The sequence below is a fragment of the Syngnathus leptorhynchus genome, chromosome 4 (assembly GCF_054491065.1).
Source record: "Syngnathus leptorhynchus isolate UIUO chromosome 4, UIUO_Slep, whole genome shotgun sequence".
NCBI classification, from domain to species: Eukaryota; Metazoa; Chordata; class Actinopteri; order Syngnathiformes; family Syngnathidae; genus Syngnathus; species Syngnathus leptorhynchus.
Window position 1 is genome coordinate 2,436,023 of NC_141198.1, and position 16,674 is coordinate 2,452,696.

The following is a 16,674-nucleotide window of genomic DNA, read 5'->3' on the forward strand; positions in this document are numbered from 1 at the left end:
CTAGTGTATAACGACATTGTAGCGTTAACAAAGTACCAGGAAAGACGTGGGTTTGGTATACGGCTCTTTATTTAACAAAAAAAGAGTTTAACGAGCCAACAACTACTGAACTTCCAGCCACGGAGGTGGAAGAGAGCTCCATAAATCGGACCGGGCGTGCGTAAAAGCCATGTCCGAGCCCTATCCACCGTACCCGGACAGCCAGATTGAATTAAAGTCGGAATTCTGACTTTATTCTCAGAATTCTGTGAAATTCCACTATATATATATAGTGGAATTTCACAATTGTCAGTTAGAAACTGACCAGATAATTTTCTGACAATAAAGTCAGAATTCTGAGAAAAAAAGTCAGAATCCTGTCACCCCTCGTTTTATTTTCTTCACTGGCCCTAATGCTCTTCCGTAGAAAAGGAATGGGAAGTTGTATAAATTTATAAATTTAATACTCAAGATTAATATAGTACAGAAGGTCAAGTTAGGAACGTTCTTGTCGTGACCCTGTTAATCCGTAAGGAGACCAATCCTAACATTACATGTCAAAAGTCCAACCAATTACGATCTTGTGGGTGGTAAAAGGATAAACCCTCGGCTCACTGATAACATGAATATAATTCATTTAAATCAGTTGTGCGAGTGTGGAGAGGACGCCCAGACCATCGAGCATATCCTCCGAGCGTATCATGCAGCCTGAAACAACGTTGAGATGCTGAATGTGAATCAGAACACCCTAGAATGGTTGGCTGTTTGGCGTGACAAGCTATGACGATGACAGAAGTTGTGATGCTCTGTTTCAAACAACCATTGCCGTGTGAAGTGTGGTTATTTCTGTAACCTGATATTAGGGCTATGGAATAACTAAAAATAGACGACAAATTTTAAATATAAAACTCTTACCAGCTGGAAGTTGTATAAATAATGTACATAATTTTAAACAACTATTATTCATTTTAACGATACATCTACTTGTGGATTGTCTGACCATGTGGGGGATTGAATTAAATACGTTAGTGTACGACCAGAAAATAGCTCATCAAGTGGAGCAAAGTAAAATAATTATTTTATTATTATTATTATTTTTTTATTATTTTTGTTAATTACTTTATTTTATTTTACTTAAATAAAATAAAATATCAACTTGCACGAAGGGCGGTTGGGGATAAATTTACCACCCCCCACTAGGGGGCAGAAACTCGAGTTTTGGGTTAAAAGTAATCGCTTTTATTTCCGGTAACGGTTCGTCTGGTAATCATTTTAAAATCCAGGAAGGAAGAAGCACCGAGGGTCCTGTTCTTCAAGTTGCAAAAGTCGACGTTGCTTCAGAAAAAGAAAAAAACAACTTCTGTAAGACAAAGAAGGGCTGCATTTAGGTACGTAATAATTTTGAAGAGAGCATGTTTCAAGAATGTTTTTGCGAGTAGTTAGTTAGTTAGTTAGTTAGTTAGTTAGTTAGTTAGTTAGTTAGTTAGTTAGTTTGTTTGTTTGTTTGTTTGTTTGTGTTTTCTGGGGTTGGTTTGGTAAAGTTAACATCCTTTACTTTTTAAACATGGTTAAAACTTGTTCATCTTATGTTTTTAATGTAATGTATGGCATTTAATGTTGCTTGAAATGTAGACCCATATAAAACTACTTTTGGTTATTTGCAGGGTACAAAAAAGTTACAAAACCATTCACTCCGGATGAGCTTTGGGATGATGGCATGTTTCCCTTTTTTACCCATAGATTTGTGACTCCAGATTTAACTCTAAGGAGTGGCACGAGAAAAAGTAGGTGTTTATCTTCTGATGTCATTAAAATGTGCACCTAACTTTGTTTTGCGCTCAACAGGCCTTGGAACTCGAAGGCAAATCACTTCAAAAGTTAAAATTGTGTTGTGTTGTGTCATGTTAACAGCAGTTAATGGGTGAATTGTCAAATCAGACATCTTCTTTTTCCCTTTCCCCTTTTCAAACTCCAAACCTGGAGATAAGAGGAGCATCTGTATTAGAAACTGACCAGACTGCACAAGGTACAGATTAATTTTTGCTGTATTCTTTTGTAGAAGTAATCACAACTGCCTTGCGTTATTTTTGGAAATTGATCTGTTATTGGTGGTTTGAATATATTTATGTATGCTAAGCTACTGTCGCGCATATGCAAAAAGTGCATGTTGTAATTGCAATCTTCAATATAGAACTTGCATTTATGACATGTCATTCATTGCCTTGACTTTCACACTCCGGAAACCATGGCGGATGTCAAAGTGCAAAATAAAACCCAGATTTACCCTGTTCATTTTCTTCATTTGGATAACAACTTGTAGAACAAGCAATTTTATCAGTACTATTTTAAAATAACGTGATTGGATATGTACAACAGCCAAAACAATTTGCACCACATTAATTCAAAGGCACAGACAGTGGAACCTGTAGGGTTCTGTTTGGTTTAATTGCTGTACTGCCAAAGTTACTGACTTTTCAGTTACTTTTTTGCTTGATTTACAAGAAAAAAAGTCCTCAATTCAATTTTGTCTCCTCCCAATTCCACTCTTCTGAGACACGGTTCATAATTCCTTGTATATAGATTGCAAAGCGGTCTTGTGTTTGGAGGCCGCTGATTTGAAGACCTACATGCTTCCAAGACCATGGACCGGTATGACTAGTTTGACATCTGTACTGTAGATTAAAAAAAGACAACAGTGAAGGCTTACAATGTGGTGGCTGCGCTCAATGTTGACATTTTTTTTTCTGCTGTAGACCCTCCACAAATGACAATGACAACGTTAAATATGCATGCTCGTGTGACTCGTGCAGAGGGCCCTCAGGAATACTGCTCTGATACCACTGGTAAATAAAAAACAAACTCTCTGTTCATTCCTGTGCGATTGCTTCATGTTCGAAATGTGCGACTGACATGAGACGCCTCAAAGAAAAACTATTTTACAGGTAATAGTGTCTTTTTTTTCCATATTCATATTTCTTTTACAGAGTAATCCCAAGGTCTACAATGGGTGATGCCTGATGTACAGCTCCAGCGCTGAGTAGCAAAGGGGGCTATCAAAAGCCCACAAGAGAGTGCTTTTTATATTGTTGTTTTGCTGAGCTGGTTGTTTTGTTTGATATGTCCGACACAAAATATGTATATATTTATATTGTAACGTAGTAGTTTTGTTCCATTAAATAGCCCCCATTTTTTAATACTGTATGTGTAGTTTTACATTTTTAAACATTTGATTTAAAAACATTGCACATTTATATTTGTGATGGTTGGATAATGTTTGAAGACATTTATTTATTTAGGTTCAATTATCGTATTTGTTTATTTTAACATCAAAAGGTATATTTATATCTGCAGGTAACATAAGTATGACTGTTACTGAAACCTATTTCTGTATTAAAAAATTTAAATTTTCACACCCTGGACCATCACTAATCAAATGCATTTTTACAACATCCTGGAACTACACAAAGGTAAGGATCACCGGTTGAATGTATTGAAGAGAACCTCAATGTTGAATAGACATCTAGATGTTCAAATGATCACTAGCTATTAGCGCGATTAGCACGAATAGCTATTAGCCATCATTCAAACGTCTACTCAATAAATGCCTAAAAAAATATATACATATAGACGTCTAATGGACATCTATCCCGTAGACGTCTAAAAGACGTCTATGGCATAGACGTCTAATAGATGTCTTTTCGACATCTATGCTATAGATGTCTATGGCATAGTTGTCTATAATTGTTACACTTTTAGACGACTTTTAGATTAGGGCCAATTAGCACGCATAGTTCCGTGCTGACAACGCGCGCCCCTGAGCTCGAGCGCGGAGGGTGCGTCAACCTTCCAGCAGGGCGAGAGTGGAGATGTGGCAAAGTAAAAATGCACTTCCGTGCAGAGTCAGGACAGCGACAATGAGCGGGCATGCTTTTGAGCAATGTGTTTCACTGAGGACAAGTGCAGGGTGCTCAGCTGGCTGCCGTGCACATAGGAAAAAAAAACACTGCCGTCCAAGATTTGCGACAGTGCCTCTGAGCAATGTTCATCACTGTGGACGTGATGGAGTTCAAGGGCAGGAGGCGGCAGCTGGCCACACACGAGGGAAGATGCACCAACTGGTCCAGAAGGAGTCGAGACGCGTTAGTTTTTTGTATTTACTTTAAAGGTACAATACATGCACAGAACAGTGTGGAAATGGTTATGAAGGGAATGGGAAAGGTTTATGTCGCGTAAAAGTATTCATCATCATCATCATCATCGGTTTAAAGTCCGCTTTCCAGGCGCCACTGGGTTGGACTGGATTCTCGATATGGCTTTCTTCCACCGGGCCATCTCGTGGTTGATGCCGAGTGCCTTCATGTCGGCTGCCACGGTCGTCTGCCAGGTCTTTTTAGGCCGACCACCGGGTCTTGTTCCCTCTACGTTATACGACATGACTTTCTTCACCCAGTCATTCTCATCCTTCCTCACTACCTGTCCATACCATCGCAGTCTGCCTCTCCTCACCACATCCACTATGACCTCCATTCCCATCCTCTTTCTCAGCTCTGCACTGGTCTTTTCCTCCCTCATTGACACACCACACTTCCATCTGATCAGCTTCATTTCTGCTCTGTTAAGTTTGTTTTCCTCTTCTGTTTTCAGGGCCCATGCCTCACTTTCGTACGTCATAGCACTTCTGACGCAGGCTGAGTACACTTGGCCTCTCATCTTCAGGGATGGTGCCTTAGATGTTAAGAAGGGCATGAGTTCCCTGAATTTCTTCCACCCGCTTCTCACCCTTGTGGTCACTGCTAGGTCCACCCCCCAAGCGGGGAGGGTTTAAAAAGCTTTAATATTGTGTTCTAGACCACAATGCAACAGGAGATTCATAAGCAACCGTGACTCACTTTGGTTTCACTATGCATGATTCCCCTGGTTCAGTGAAGTGTGGTAATTCTGAAGGTGGACACGTTGCATGGCTTGGCAAGGAAAAAAAAACACTCTTCTTATTGACTTGCAATACATCCATGCCCTCTAGTGGCCAACAAGAAACACCACGTGTTGGAATTTTCAATACAATGTATATATTTAAATACCTAAATAATACATATATTGTTGGAATAATTTAGGAGAAGCCTTGGCCTGCCAGACCTGGGGGCCTCATCTTTTATGAGTTGAACTCCTTTCCGTTTAACTAAGTTCTTCTTATCTAGTTCCAGGGATGTCCTTTGACCCCCGTCAGTTTTATGTATCCTTCCTGTCCTTATCTTTCTGTTTTGTGACTGTAAGAGGCCTTCACTAGCAATGAGCAGAGCTCCTTTCCACAGGCAAAATGTTCTTTGTTTAGTTCATAGGAACTTCTTTCCTTTAATTTAAACTGTAGCCATCCGGCTCCGTGGCGCACTGGGTAGCACGTCCGCCTCACAGTTAGGAGGGTGTGGGTTCGATTCCACCTCCGGCCCTCCCTGTGTGGAGTTTGCATGTTCTCCCTGGTCCCGCGTGGGTTTTCTCCGGGCACTCTGGTTTCCTCCCACATCCCAAAAACATGCTTGGAAGGTCGATTGAGCACTCCAAATTGTCCCTAGGTGTGAATGCGAGTGCAAAAATGGTTGTTTGTCTCTGTGTGCCCTGCGATTGGCTGGCGACCAGTTCAGGGTGTCCCCCGCCTACTGCCCGATGACGGCTGGGATAAGCTCCAGCACGCCCACGACCCCCGTGGGGACTAAGCGGTTCAGAAAATGGATGGATGAATAAACTGTAGCTTTGATTCACAGATTGTTGTTAATCGGAACTGGTTTTCTTTGGTAAGTATTATAGAAAAGACGTACAGTTTGAAGTAGTAGTGTATAAGTTATGCCATATTTACTCAATGTTTGTTAAAGTAACTGCATACAAGGTACCTCACATTTACTTAATGTATGTTGAAGTGTTTAGGACTAGTCACTCATTATTATTGTGTGTTGTGTTAGTTTACCAAGAAGATAAACTTAGCAAAGGTTTAGTTGCATTGTTCCACAGGAAAGCGGCATTCAACGGGCTTCAAGTTATCTGATCACAGTCGAGGACGAGTCAGCCAACCATGGAGAAGACAGCCGGTTGAAGAAACAGGACAGACTCTGCAAATCCAGTGCTGGGGTCACGGGCCGACAATTAAATGCTGAATCACACCACACTACATTCCTTAGATAGGCAGCGTTGCTACAGTTCCAAACCCCTTTCCTTTAGTGTAGCCTCTGTAACCAGGGCAACCAAAACATTAAAAAGAGGAGTACGCAGAGTAAGGACTCAGAATTGATGGAGATTGTAACTGAGTTTCATTTCTCCATCGTTCTCCTCACGAGTAAGGCTACCCTGGTTGTCTTCTCCTCTTTGTTCCAGCGTGTGATTTAATGTCTGATCATACATAGACCTGACATATATCTTTTCTACTTTGCGAATTTTCATTTTTCACGGGTGGTTTTGGAACATCTCCCGCGAAAAACGAGGGATCGCTGTAGTTTGTACAGTACATGCCCTTAGCCAAGGGGTCGGGAACCCGCGGCTCCAGAGGCGCATGCAGCTCTTTAGCACCCCCCTAGCGGCTCCCTGGAGTTTTTTCTTGTAAAAGGAAAAATATGTTGTTTTTTTGTTAAATATGGTTTTTTGAAGTTAATCATGACACAAACATTCTTATGCTGTAAAAATGTATGTAGTCATAAATATATCAAAAATACAGAATTTCAGAATGGCGCCAAATAGCAAAATTGCATCATAGCCTGCGACACAGCACAGGTGAGTTGTAAACAGGTGTATGAGTGATGGGCCATGAATTCAAAAGGCAAAAAGAGAAACATTGCTGATGAGAACAGAGGGGTTAAGAAAGAATGGACTGAACTATTTGCTTTCATTGCCAATGCTGAAAGATTGCCTGCATGTTTGATTTGCAATGAGAAATTGTCAAATAATAGAAGAGGAATTTGGAGCCACATTTTCAGCTAAAGCATGCTAAATTTGCTGCCGATCACCCAGTTGGAACTGAGAGGAAAGGTGCAATTGCAGTGCTGGTGGAGAAATTTGAGGACGGCAAAAACAGTTTTAAGAAGTGGATTGCATCTCCAAACTCCACTACTGCTGCTACAAGTTTTGTTGCAGCCCGGTAGATAAAGCACGGAAAACCATTTACCGATGGTGAGTACATGAAAGATTAATTCATTAAAATATCAGAGTGCCTATTTTCGGACTTCAAAAACAAAACCGAGATCATTCAGAAAATTAAAGACATGCCTCTTCGCAAAAACAGTGAAGGAAAGGTTAATTAAAATGGCAAACAATATCAGCAAATCAAGGATATCAATTCAGCTCTAGCTTTCTCAATGGCGTCTGATGAGTCGTGTGATGTGATCGATATCGAACAGACAGCTCTGTTATGCTTGTTAGTGAAATCTAATGGGCCGCAACAAAACATAACACGTGAATATTGTAATGGAAATTTGGCTAAACTTGAAGCAGCAATAAGCCTATCACACATCAGTAGTCCCGTGGTGCGTAATTCTCTCTAGGATGTGCTGCAGGGAAAATAAACATTTAACCATGAATGTTCATTTTGTTTGTATTTGTAGCCTTTGTTATTTTAATAGCAGTCATACAGTTTATGTATTGACAGTCTATGTTGCCAACTCCAATCCATGTATGTGAGAAAATAGAGGGAAATGTGGCTCGTTATTTTTTCCCCAGTAAAAGCAAGTCTTTGCAAATGTCCGATATGGATTGAATAATTAGGTTTCCATAGAGCCTTGCTTTCCAATTAGAATGAAACCAAATTACCAAATGGCATGAAAATAATCCATCCATCTTCTTCCGCTTATCCGGGGTCGGGTCGCGAGGGCAGCAGCTTTAGGATGGACTCCCAGACTTCCCTCTCCCCAGCCACTTCGTCCGGCTCATCCGGAGGGATCCCAAGGCGTTCCTAGGCCAACCGAGAGACATAGTCTCCTGGGTCGTCCCCGGGGTCTCCTACCGGTGGGACATACCCGGAACACCTCCCCAGGGAAGCGTATAGGAAGCATCCTGATGAGATGCCCGAGCCACCTCATCTGGCTCCTCTCAACGTGGAGACGTCATTTTGGCCGCTTGTATCCTGGATCTCGTTCTTTCGGTCACGACCCATAGCTCGTGACCATAGGTGAGGGTAGGAGCGTAGATCGACCAGTAAATCGAGAGCTCAACTCCGAGTCTCTCCCGGGTGACCGAGCTCCTCACCCTATCTCTAAGGGAGAGCCCAGACACCCTGCGGAGGAAACTCATTTCGGCCACTTGTATCCTGGATCTCGTTCTTTTGGTCACGACCCATAGCTCGTGACCATAGGTGAGGGTAGGAGAATTGATCGACCGGTAAATTGAGAGCTTTGCCTTTTGGCTCAGCTCTCTCTTCACCACGACGGAACGGTACAGAGTCCGCATTACTGCCGACGCTGCACCGATCCGCCTGTCGATCTTGCGCTCCATCCTACCCTCACTCGTGAACAAGACCCCAAGATACTTGAACTCCTCCACTTGGGGCAGGATCTCATCCCCGATCCGGAGAGGGCATTCCACCTTTTTCCGACCGAGGACCATGGACTCGGATTTGGAGGTGCTGACCCTCATCCCGACCGCTTCACACTCGGCTGCGAACCGCTCCAGTGAGAGCTGGAGATCACGGACTGAAAAAGCCAACCGCACCACGTCATCTGCAAAAAGCAGTGACGCGATGCTGAGGTCCCCAAACCGGACCCCCTCAACGCCTCGGCTGCGCCTAGAAATTCTGTCCATAAAAATTATGAACAGAATCGGCGACAAAGGGCAGCCTTGGCGGAGTCCAACCCTCACTGGGAACGAATCCGACTTACTGCCGGAAATGCGGACCAAACTATGGCATCGGTGATACAGGGACCGAACCGCCCTTATCAGTTGGGTCGGCACCCCGTACTCCCGAAGCACCCTCCAGAGAACCTCCCGAGGGACACGGTCGAACGCCTTCTCCAAGTCCACAAAACACATGTGGACTGGTTGGGCGAACTCCCATGCACCCTCGAGGATCCTGCCAAGGGTGTAGAGCTGGTCCACTGTTCCACGGCCAGGACGAAAGCCACACTGCTCCTTCTGAATCCGAGGTTCGACCTCCCGATGGACCCTCCTCTCCAGCACCCCTGAATAGACCTTACCAGGGAGGCTGAGGAGTGTGATTCCCCTGTAATTGGAACACACCCTCCAGTCCCCCTTCTTAAAAAGGGGAACCACCACCCAAGTCTTCCAGTCCAGAGGCACCGTCCCCGATGTCAGCCATGACAGCCCCACAACATCCAGAGCCTTGAAGAACTGGGCGGATCCCATCCACCCCTGGGGCCCTGCCACCGAGGAGTTTTTTAACTACCTCAGTGACGTTGACCCCAGAGACTGGAGAGTCCGCGTCAGGGTCTCCAGGCCCTGCTTCCACAATGGAAGGCGAGTTAGTGGAATTGAGGAGGTCTCCGAAGTATTCTCCCCACCGACTCACGACATCCCGAGTCGAGGTCAGCAGCACACCATCTCCACTGTAAACAGTGTTGACCGTGCACTGCTTCGCCCTCCTGAGACGCCAGATGGTGGACCAGAATGTCCTCGAAGCCGTCCGGAAGTCATTCTCTATGGCCTCAACAAACTCCTCCCACGCTCGGGTTTTTGCCTCAGCAAACGCCGAAGCCGCGTTCCGCTTGGATATCCGATACCTGTCAGCTGCCTCCGGAGTCCCCCAGGCCAAAACGGCCCGATAGGACTCCTTCAGCTTGACGGCATCCCTTACCGCCGGTGTCCACCAGCGGGTTCGGGGATTGCCGCCACGACAGGCCCCAACGACCTTATGGCCACAGCTTCGGTCGGCTGCCTCAACAATGGAGGCGCGGAACATTGTCCACTCGGACTCAATGTCCCCCGCCTCCCCCGGGACGTGGGAAAAGCTCTGCCGGAGGTGGGAGTTCAAGCTCTTCCTGACACGATTTCTGCCAGACGTTCCCAGCAGACCCTCACAGAGCGTTTGGGTCTGCCAGGTCGGATCGGCATCTTCCCCCACCATCGGAGCCAACCCACCACCAGGTGGTGATCAGTTGACAGCTCGGCCCCTCTCTTCACCCGAGTGTCCAAAACATGTGGCCGCAAATCCGATGACACGACTACAAAGTCGATCATCAAACTGCAGCCTAGGATGTCCTGGTGCCAAGTGCACACATGGACACCCTTATGCTTGAACATGGTGTTCATGATAAAAAATCCGTGTCGAGCACATAAGTCCAACAATAGAACCTTTCCGGTTCAGATCGGGGGGGCCGTTCCTCCCAATCACGCCCTTGCAGTTCTCATTGTCATTGCCCACGTGAGCATTGAAGTCACCCAGTAGAACGATGGAGTCCCCAGAAGGAGCGCTCTCCAGCACCTCCTCCAGGGACTCCAAGAAGGGTGGGTCCTCTGAACTGCCATTTGGTGCATAGACACAAACAACAGTCAGGACCGTCCCCCCACCCGAAGGCGGAGGGAGGCTACCCTCTCGTTCACCGGTGTGAACTAAAATATACAGGAGCCCAGCCAGGAGGCAATAAGTATGCCCACACCTGCTCGACGCCTCTCACCGTGGGCAACTCCAGAGTGGAAGAGAGTCCAGCCCCTCTCCAGAGGGCATGTACCAGAGCCCAAACTATGTGTGGAGGCAAATCCGACTATGTCTAGTCGGAACTTTTCTGCCTCACACACCAGCTCGGGCTCCTTTCCAGCCAGAGAGGTGACATTCCATGTCCCAAGAGCCAGCCTCTGCAGCCGGGAATCGAATCACCAAGGTTCTCCGCGCCTCTGACCGCTGCCCAGCTCACTTTGCACCCGACCCCTTTGGCCCCTCCTACAGGTGGTTAGCCCATGGGAAGGGGGACCCACGTTTTCTGTTAAGGCTATGCCAGGCCGGGCCCCATGGGCGAAGGCCCGGCCATCAGCCGCTCACCTTCGAGCCCCATCTCTAGGCCTGGCTCCAGAGGGGGGCCCTGGTGACCCGCGTCCGGGCAAGGGAAAACTAGGTCCATTTGTCTTTTTCATCATGAGGGGTCTTCTGAGCCGTGCTTTGTCTGGCCCCTCACCTAGGACCCTTTTCCCATGGGTGACCCTACCAGGGGCATGAAGCCCCAGACAACATGGCTTCTAGGATCATAGGAGCACGCAAAACACTCCACCACGATAAGGTGACGACTCACAGAGGGGTAAATCAGAATTCAATTTACTGTAATTTTCGGATTATAAATTGCGGGTTTTTTCTTAGTTTGGGTGGGGGGGGGGGGCAATTTAAACTGAGGAGCAACTTATATGTGAATTTTTCACTAATTTTCAAAATAAAAAAAAATAAAAAAAGGGGGGGGGACCGCGATAAACGAACCGCGATGTAGCAAGGGATTGCTGTAATTTGAATTTCAAGTGACGTCAGCGGCGCAGCGGTTGTTTACATAAAGGACAAAGATTCGATCACGGGATGATGAAGATGACGAAAGGCCGTACCATTATTAGCGGCTTTGTTTGTAAGTGACACAGAGGACGAAGAGTTTGAAGGATTTAATGATTTTGAGTGACACAGAAGGTTTGAAAAACTATTATGGCTTTTACGCACGCCCGGTCCTACTTGACAGAGCTCTCTTTTACCTCCGTGGATGGAAGTCGGGGGCCGGCGCTCGGCCGGGTGGCTGTCCGGGGACGGTGGATGGGGCTCGAACATGGATTTTACGCACGCCCGGTCCTACTCTACGGAGCTCTCTTTCACCTCCGTGGATGGAAGTCAGGGGCCGGCGCTCGGCCTGGTGGCTGTCCGGGGACGGTGGATGGGGCTCTGACATATTCTATGTAGCTCTCTTCCACCTCCGTGGCTAAAAAATGCCACCTCCGGGGATGGAAGTCCACGCCGACGCACGCCTGGAAGTCGACTTTGTTGACGCTACAATATAGTTATATACTAGATCTGTGGAATAACAACAAGGCTGATGTCAGGGCGCACGCGCGGCGTTGTTGACAAAGGACGAGGAATTTGATTGATCGATTTAATGATTTGGAGTGACACAGATGGTTTGATAATATTGTTGTAATATGATAGTTATTTGAAATATACTTTATATATCGTTATAAGGGTCTGTGGCATAATTAGAAATGCAACTTACAAGTCCGACGTCAACGGCGCAGCGTATATGCAGCACATACGCGGCATTGTTTACATAAAGTATTACTTTAATTGTATTTCATGAATGTTAAATGAGATGAAAAAAATCGGGGTCCATGACCAAACCACATTAGGCAGAAAGTTGCATAGAATCGAAGTGTCTAAAATCGAGGCTTAGCTGTAGTTACTAATCCAAATGCTATTATTTTTCTTCTGCAACTTTTGATTATACTTATACAAATTTTTACAATTATTAATATTATATGCATAATCCTGCAGGTTTGGCTACAGGAGTATGCTATCCCTTTGAGCCCAAATTACCGTATTTTTCGGACTAAAAGTCGCTCCGGAGTAAAAGTCACACCTGCCATAAAATGCACAATTCAGTGAAAAAAAGTCGCACTTTTGGGGCAAATTCATTTGTCAAAATCCAACACCAAGAACAGACATGAACTAGCAACAACAGGCTAAACGATACGGTATAATAACATGACATATACACAAACAAGGAGCTGAGAACGGGCATGACGTAATATTCAGAGTTATTCAAATAAGTATTACATAAATAACACGTTCATCAAACCATCTGTGTTACTCCATTTCATTAAATCCATCGATCGTCCTTTATGTAAACAATGCCGCGTATGCGCCGCTGACGTCGGATTCGTTGCAAATTGCATATCTAATTATTCCACAGACCCATATAACGATATATAAAGTATATTTCAAATAACAACATTATTATCAAACCATCTGTGTCACTCCTAATCATTAAATCCATCGATCAAATTCCTCGTCCTTTATGTCAACAACGCCGTGCGCGCGCCGCACAGATCTAGTATATTACTATATTGTAGCGTTAACAAAGTACCAGGAAAGACGTGGGTTTGGTAAACGGCTCTTTATTCAACAAAAGAGTTCAATGAGCCAACAACTACTGAACTGTAACGATAAAAACATATACAAGTTGCTACACGAAATAAAATATATCAAATAATGATAACATAAATACGTTTTTCAAACCTTGTGTCGCTCCAAATCCTTCAAACGTGGGGCCCTTCGTCACAACAGTGGACAGTAGTAACAATGAAATGTATATACTCACTATGTGTTAAGGACGCACACGATCACAGCAACATACTTAGTCGATACCAGCAACCTTTAACTTACTGCTGCGCTCAAGTGAATGGGTATGATGTCTCGACCCCGAACGTAAGGTGACCCCCACTTTTTCAGTCTTATTTCAATGCAAAAAACATTATCTTATTTTCGGGCCGATACGGTATGTTTCAAGGATTTTCTGAATGGAACAAAAGAATGGTTTACATAGGTAACAAATGTTTAAAAAAAAAAAGGATGCTTGAGGAAGCGGCAGTTCTAAAAGTACTAAAGTACATATACATTTATTTAAAAAGTAAATAATTTGAATAAGGCGGCTTGGTCGTGACATTCACACCAGATTAAGAAGAAATGAGGCCTCGTTGGCTCTGCCAATGGCATTTTTTTCCCGCCTCACAGTTAGGAGGGTGCGGGTTCGATTCCACCTCCGGCCCTCCCTGTGTGGAGTTTGCATGTTCTCCCCGGGCCCGCGTGGGTTTTCTCCGGGCACTCCGGTTTCCTCCCACATCCCAAAAACATGCTTGGTAGGCCGATTGAAGACTCTAAAAATTGTCCCTAGGTATGAGTGCGAGTGCGGATGGTTGTTCGTCTCTGTGTGCCCTGCGATTGGCTGGCAACCGGTTCAGGGTGTCCCCCGCCTACTGCCCGATGACGGCTGGGATAGGCTCCAGCACGCCCGCGACCCCCGTGGGGACAAAGCGGTTCAGAAAATGGATGGATGGATGGATAATTTGAATATTTCATATGACGATTAGAGCATAGCAATAGAAATTGTTTTGAATGCTTGTTTTTGTGACAACGGCAATTTTTGAGGGGAAAAAAACCTCAACGCAAAATGTGTCACAAGTTGGGTAGTGCTTTTGAGGTGTGATAACCGATTCATGTGTGAATATATTTTACTTTCATTCAATCCAAATGATCAGTGGTATCAGACCTATCCATATAAGTACAGATTTTGAATTATTACATTATTTTTATGTCATCTGTGGACAATATTACCATTTGTATGCTAAATAAAAACCAAACTATAATTCAAATATTTTATGCATAAAAAAATATAAAATATAATAAAAGAGCAGGTTCAAACTTACTTTGAGGTTTTTTTTAAGGCGTTTTTAGGGTAGAAATGACCAGAATGATGAGATTTAAGTTAAGGAACAATAAGCAGTTAACTTAAGTTTTTAATTTTCTTCATAATAGTGTGTTTTCTTTCGTTTCTAATTTGAATAACACATACTGAATTTATTCACCACGTATTTGTAAGTGTTTTTTGTAAGTATAACCTTATTTGGGGTCTCGAACGTATTAATTGCATTTCCATTCATTTAAATGGAAACATTACCTCGTTACAGTATAAATGGGGTCACTGAAACAGATTTGTAACGAGGCTCCACTGGGTATTGGTATTGGCACACAGACACAAACTGTATGTAAAGGCAGGGTACTTGCTCCCAGAAAAAGAAATAAGAACGTATAAGAAATCTAGCAACACTTAAATGACAACTTAATGTAAGTATTCTGACACAAAATATGTGAGAGTTGTCCACTTACCATGGCTGTTAAAAAAATACGCAAATGTTAGACATTCCAGTATGACGTCGTGTTTTCGGTATTGAACAAACAAGGAAGTGCGGCACCTATTCCAAACTCCACGGATTGGTCAAATTCTGCAACGTTCCCATTACGTAGGGTTATCGTTACTGATTGGCTGGGTCAGAAACACGTGTGGTTTTTCGTTCTCTAAGAGAAGACGATTGCTGCATTCGAGGTAGTAATGTGCATTCCAGCTCTTTTAGGTGAATGAATCTTTAGAATCAGTTCACTCGTAAGATTTGTTCAAACGAATCGTTCAATGAATTTCCCCCTTCCCCCCCACACACATACACACAGTGATCCGGCTTTTTTTTTTTTTTTTTTTTTACAACATTCAGTGGAAACAAACCATACACATCAAACAATACAACTATGAACAATGTTCAGCAGTTTGCAAACATATTTTTTAAGGTTGTGTTAAACTTATAATCATGTCAATATAATATCTAGTATTGGAATGTTCGTGTGGATTGGTGGGTGATGAAGAATGTGCAGGCAAACTGCATGAACTTGTTTTCTTCGAAGTGTTGTGGAACAGGCCCTAGTTGCAGCAAAAAGAGAGTGTGGTGCTGAAAGGAAACCTCACCTTAGAGGACTAGCAGAAAGGCGCCGGCTGGCGTAAGCGCAAGGTGCTCGAGAAGCACATTAGGGAGAAGGAGGAAGAGCGACGCTATTTGCACAATTTGGCAACAGCTGCAACAGCTTTGTTCGCCACTCAGAAGAAACTGCCCGTAGAAAGTGTTGTTAATGTGAGAGAAGCAGAGGAGGTAGAGAAAGCGGTGAAAATAGATGAGAAAAAAATGAATACAAGGGCATTTATCCATCTTTGCATGATGTGACACACCCGAGTGCCCCCACAATCGGAGTGACCGATGTTGGACCGCCACCATACGGCATCAAAATGATGTGTCCGCTGGTGACCACATCGGGCAGTCAGCACTACGAGCCCATGGTGGTCCGTGATGTGACTGCGATGATGGAAAAGATGCCCCCACTTCACAGAGGAGGCAAGGTGTGGCTGAACAAATTTTTGGCTCTGATGAGTGGGCAGAGCTGTACACTTGGTGACATGCGCCAGATGTTGGCAGGAGCATGCTCCCTAGTGCAATTTCAGGCGATTGAGGAAGCAGCAGGCACAGTGAGACTGGGGAGGGAGGTGCCCTTGCCACAAGTAGCAGCGCCCCTGTTTGAAAACATTAAATTTACTTTCTCACAACCCACCGATCTGGCCCCCACTATGTTTCCTTATGATGTGAAAATGTCACCTGCGCAACATTATGTAACATGTGGAAAGTTGGATTGAAACCACAGGACGCCATCCGGCTCTCACGCACGAGGCAGAGGTGCTCTTCCGGACGGCGCTGGTGGATGGACTTCCGCCAGATGTGAAGAAGCAGCTAATGTCAGACCCTGACATTCTGGTTTGTGCCGAAGAATGATTTAAACGTCATCTTTTGCATCACTGCAGAATGTTCACTGAGTCACAAGCTAAAGTTGAAAACGAGACAGACGCATTATCCAAACAGTTGTTGAAATTACAGTTGGCAAAAATGCATGGTGAAGCTAAAGTCTAAATCACAGAAAAAGGAAATGCAAATGTCACAGGCTCCTCAGGTGGTGGGGCGCGGAAGGGGCCAGTTCCGGGGCGGATACAGAGGCCGGGGAGGGAGTGCACCTGCTTACCCGGGGAGGGCAACATACAAACCCCATTCGCCCAACGCATGCTTCATCTGCGACGAAACCGATCACTGGGCAAAAGAATGCTCACAGTATCTACCGCGCGGAGCCGCCCGCCCAGTCGGAGGCCCGCCACATCAACCCGGGGC

General features: G+C 44.7%; 1 protein-coding gene across 3 annotated transcripts in view; it reads right to left on the bottom strand.

Moving 5' to 3' along the window:
- The window catches only part of ydjc (YdjC chitooligosaccharide deacetylase homolog), a 62,295-nt gene extending 47,222 nt beyond the window's left edge, over positions 1-15,073 (bottom strand). Inside the window, exon 1 of one of the 3 annotated variants that reach the window (XM_085908997.1) lies at positions 14,807-15,073. The gene's annotated coding sequence lies outside the window, so the exon portion shown is untranslated. The remainder of the gene's footprint in view (positions 1-14,806) is intronic. The other 2 variants (XM_085908999.1, XM_085908996.1) reach the window with 2 other exon arrangements.
- Positions 15,074-16,674: the final 1,601 nt, after the last annotated feature.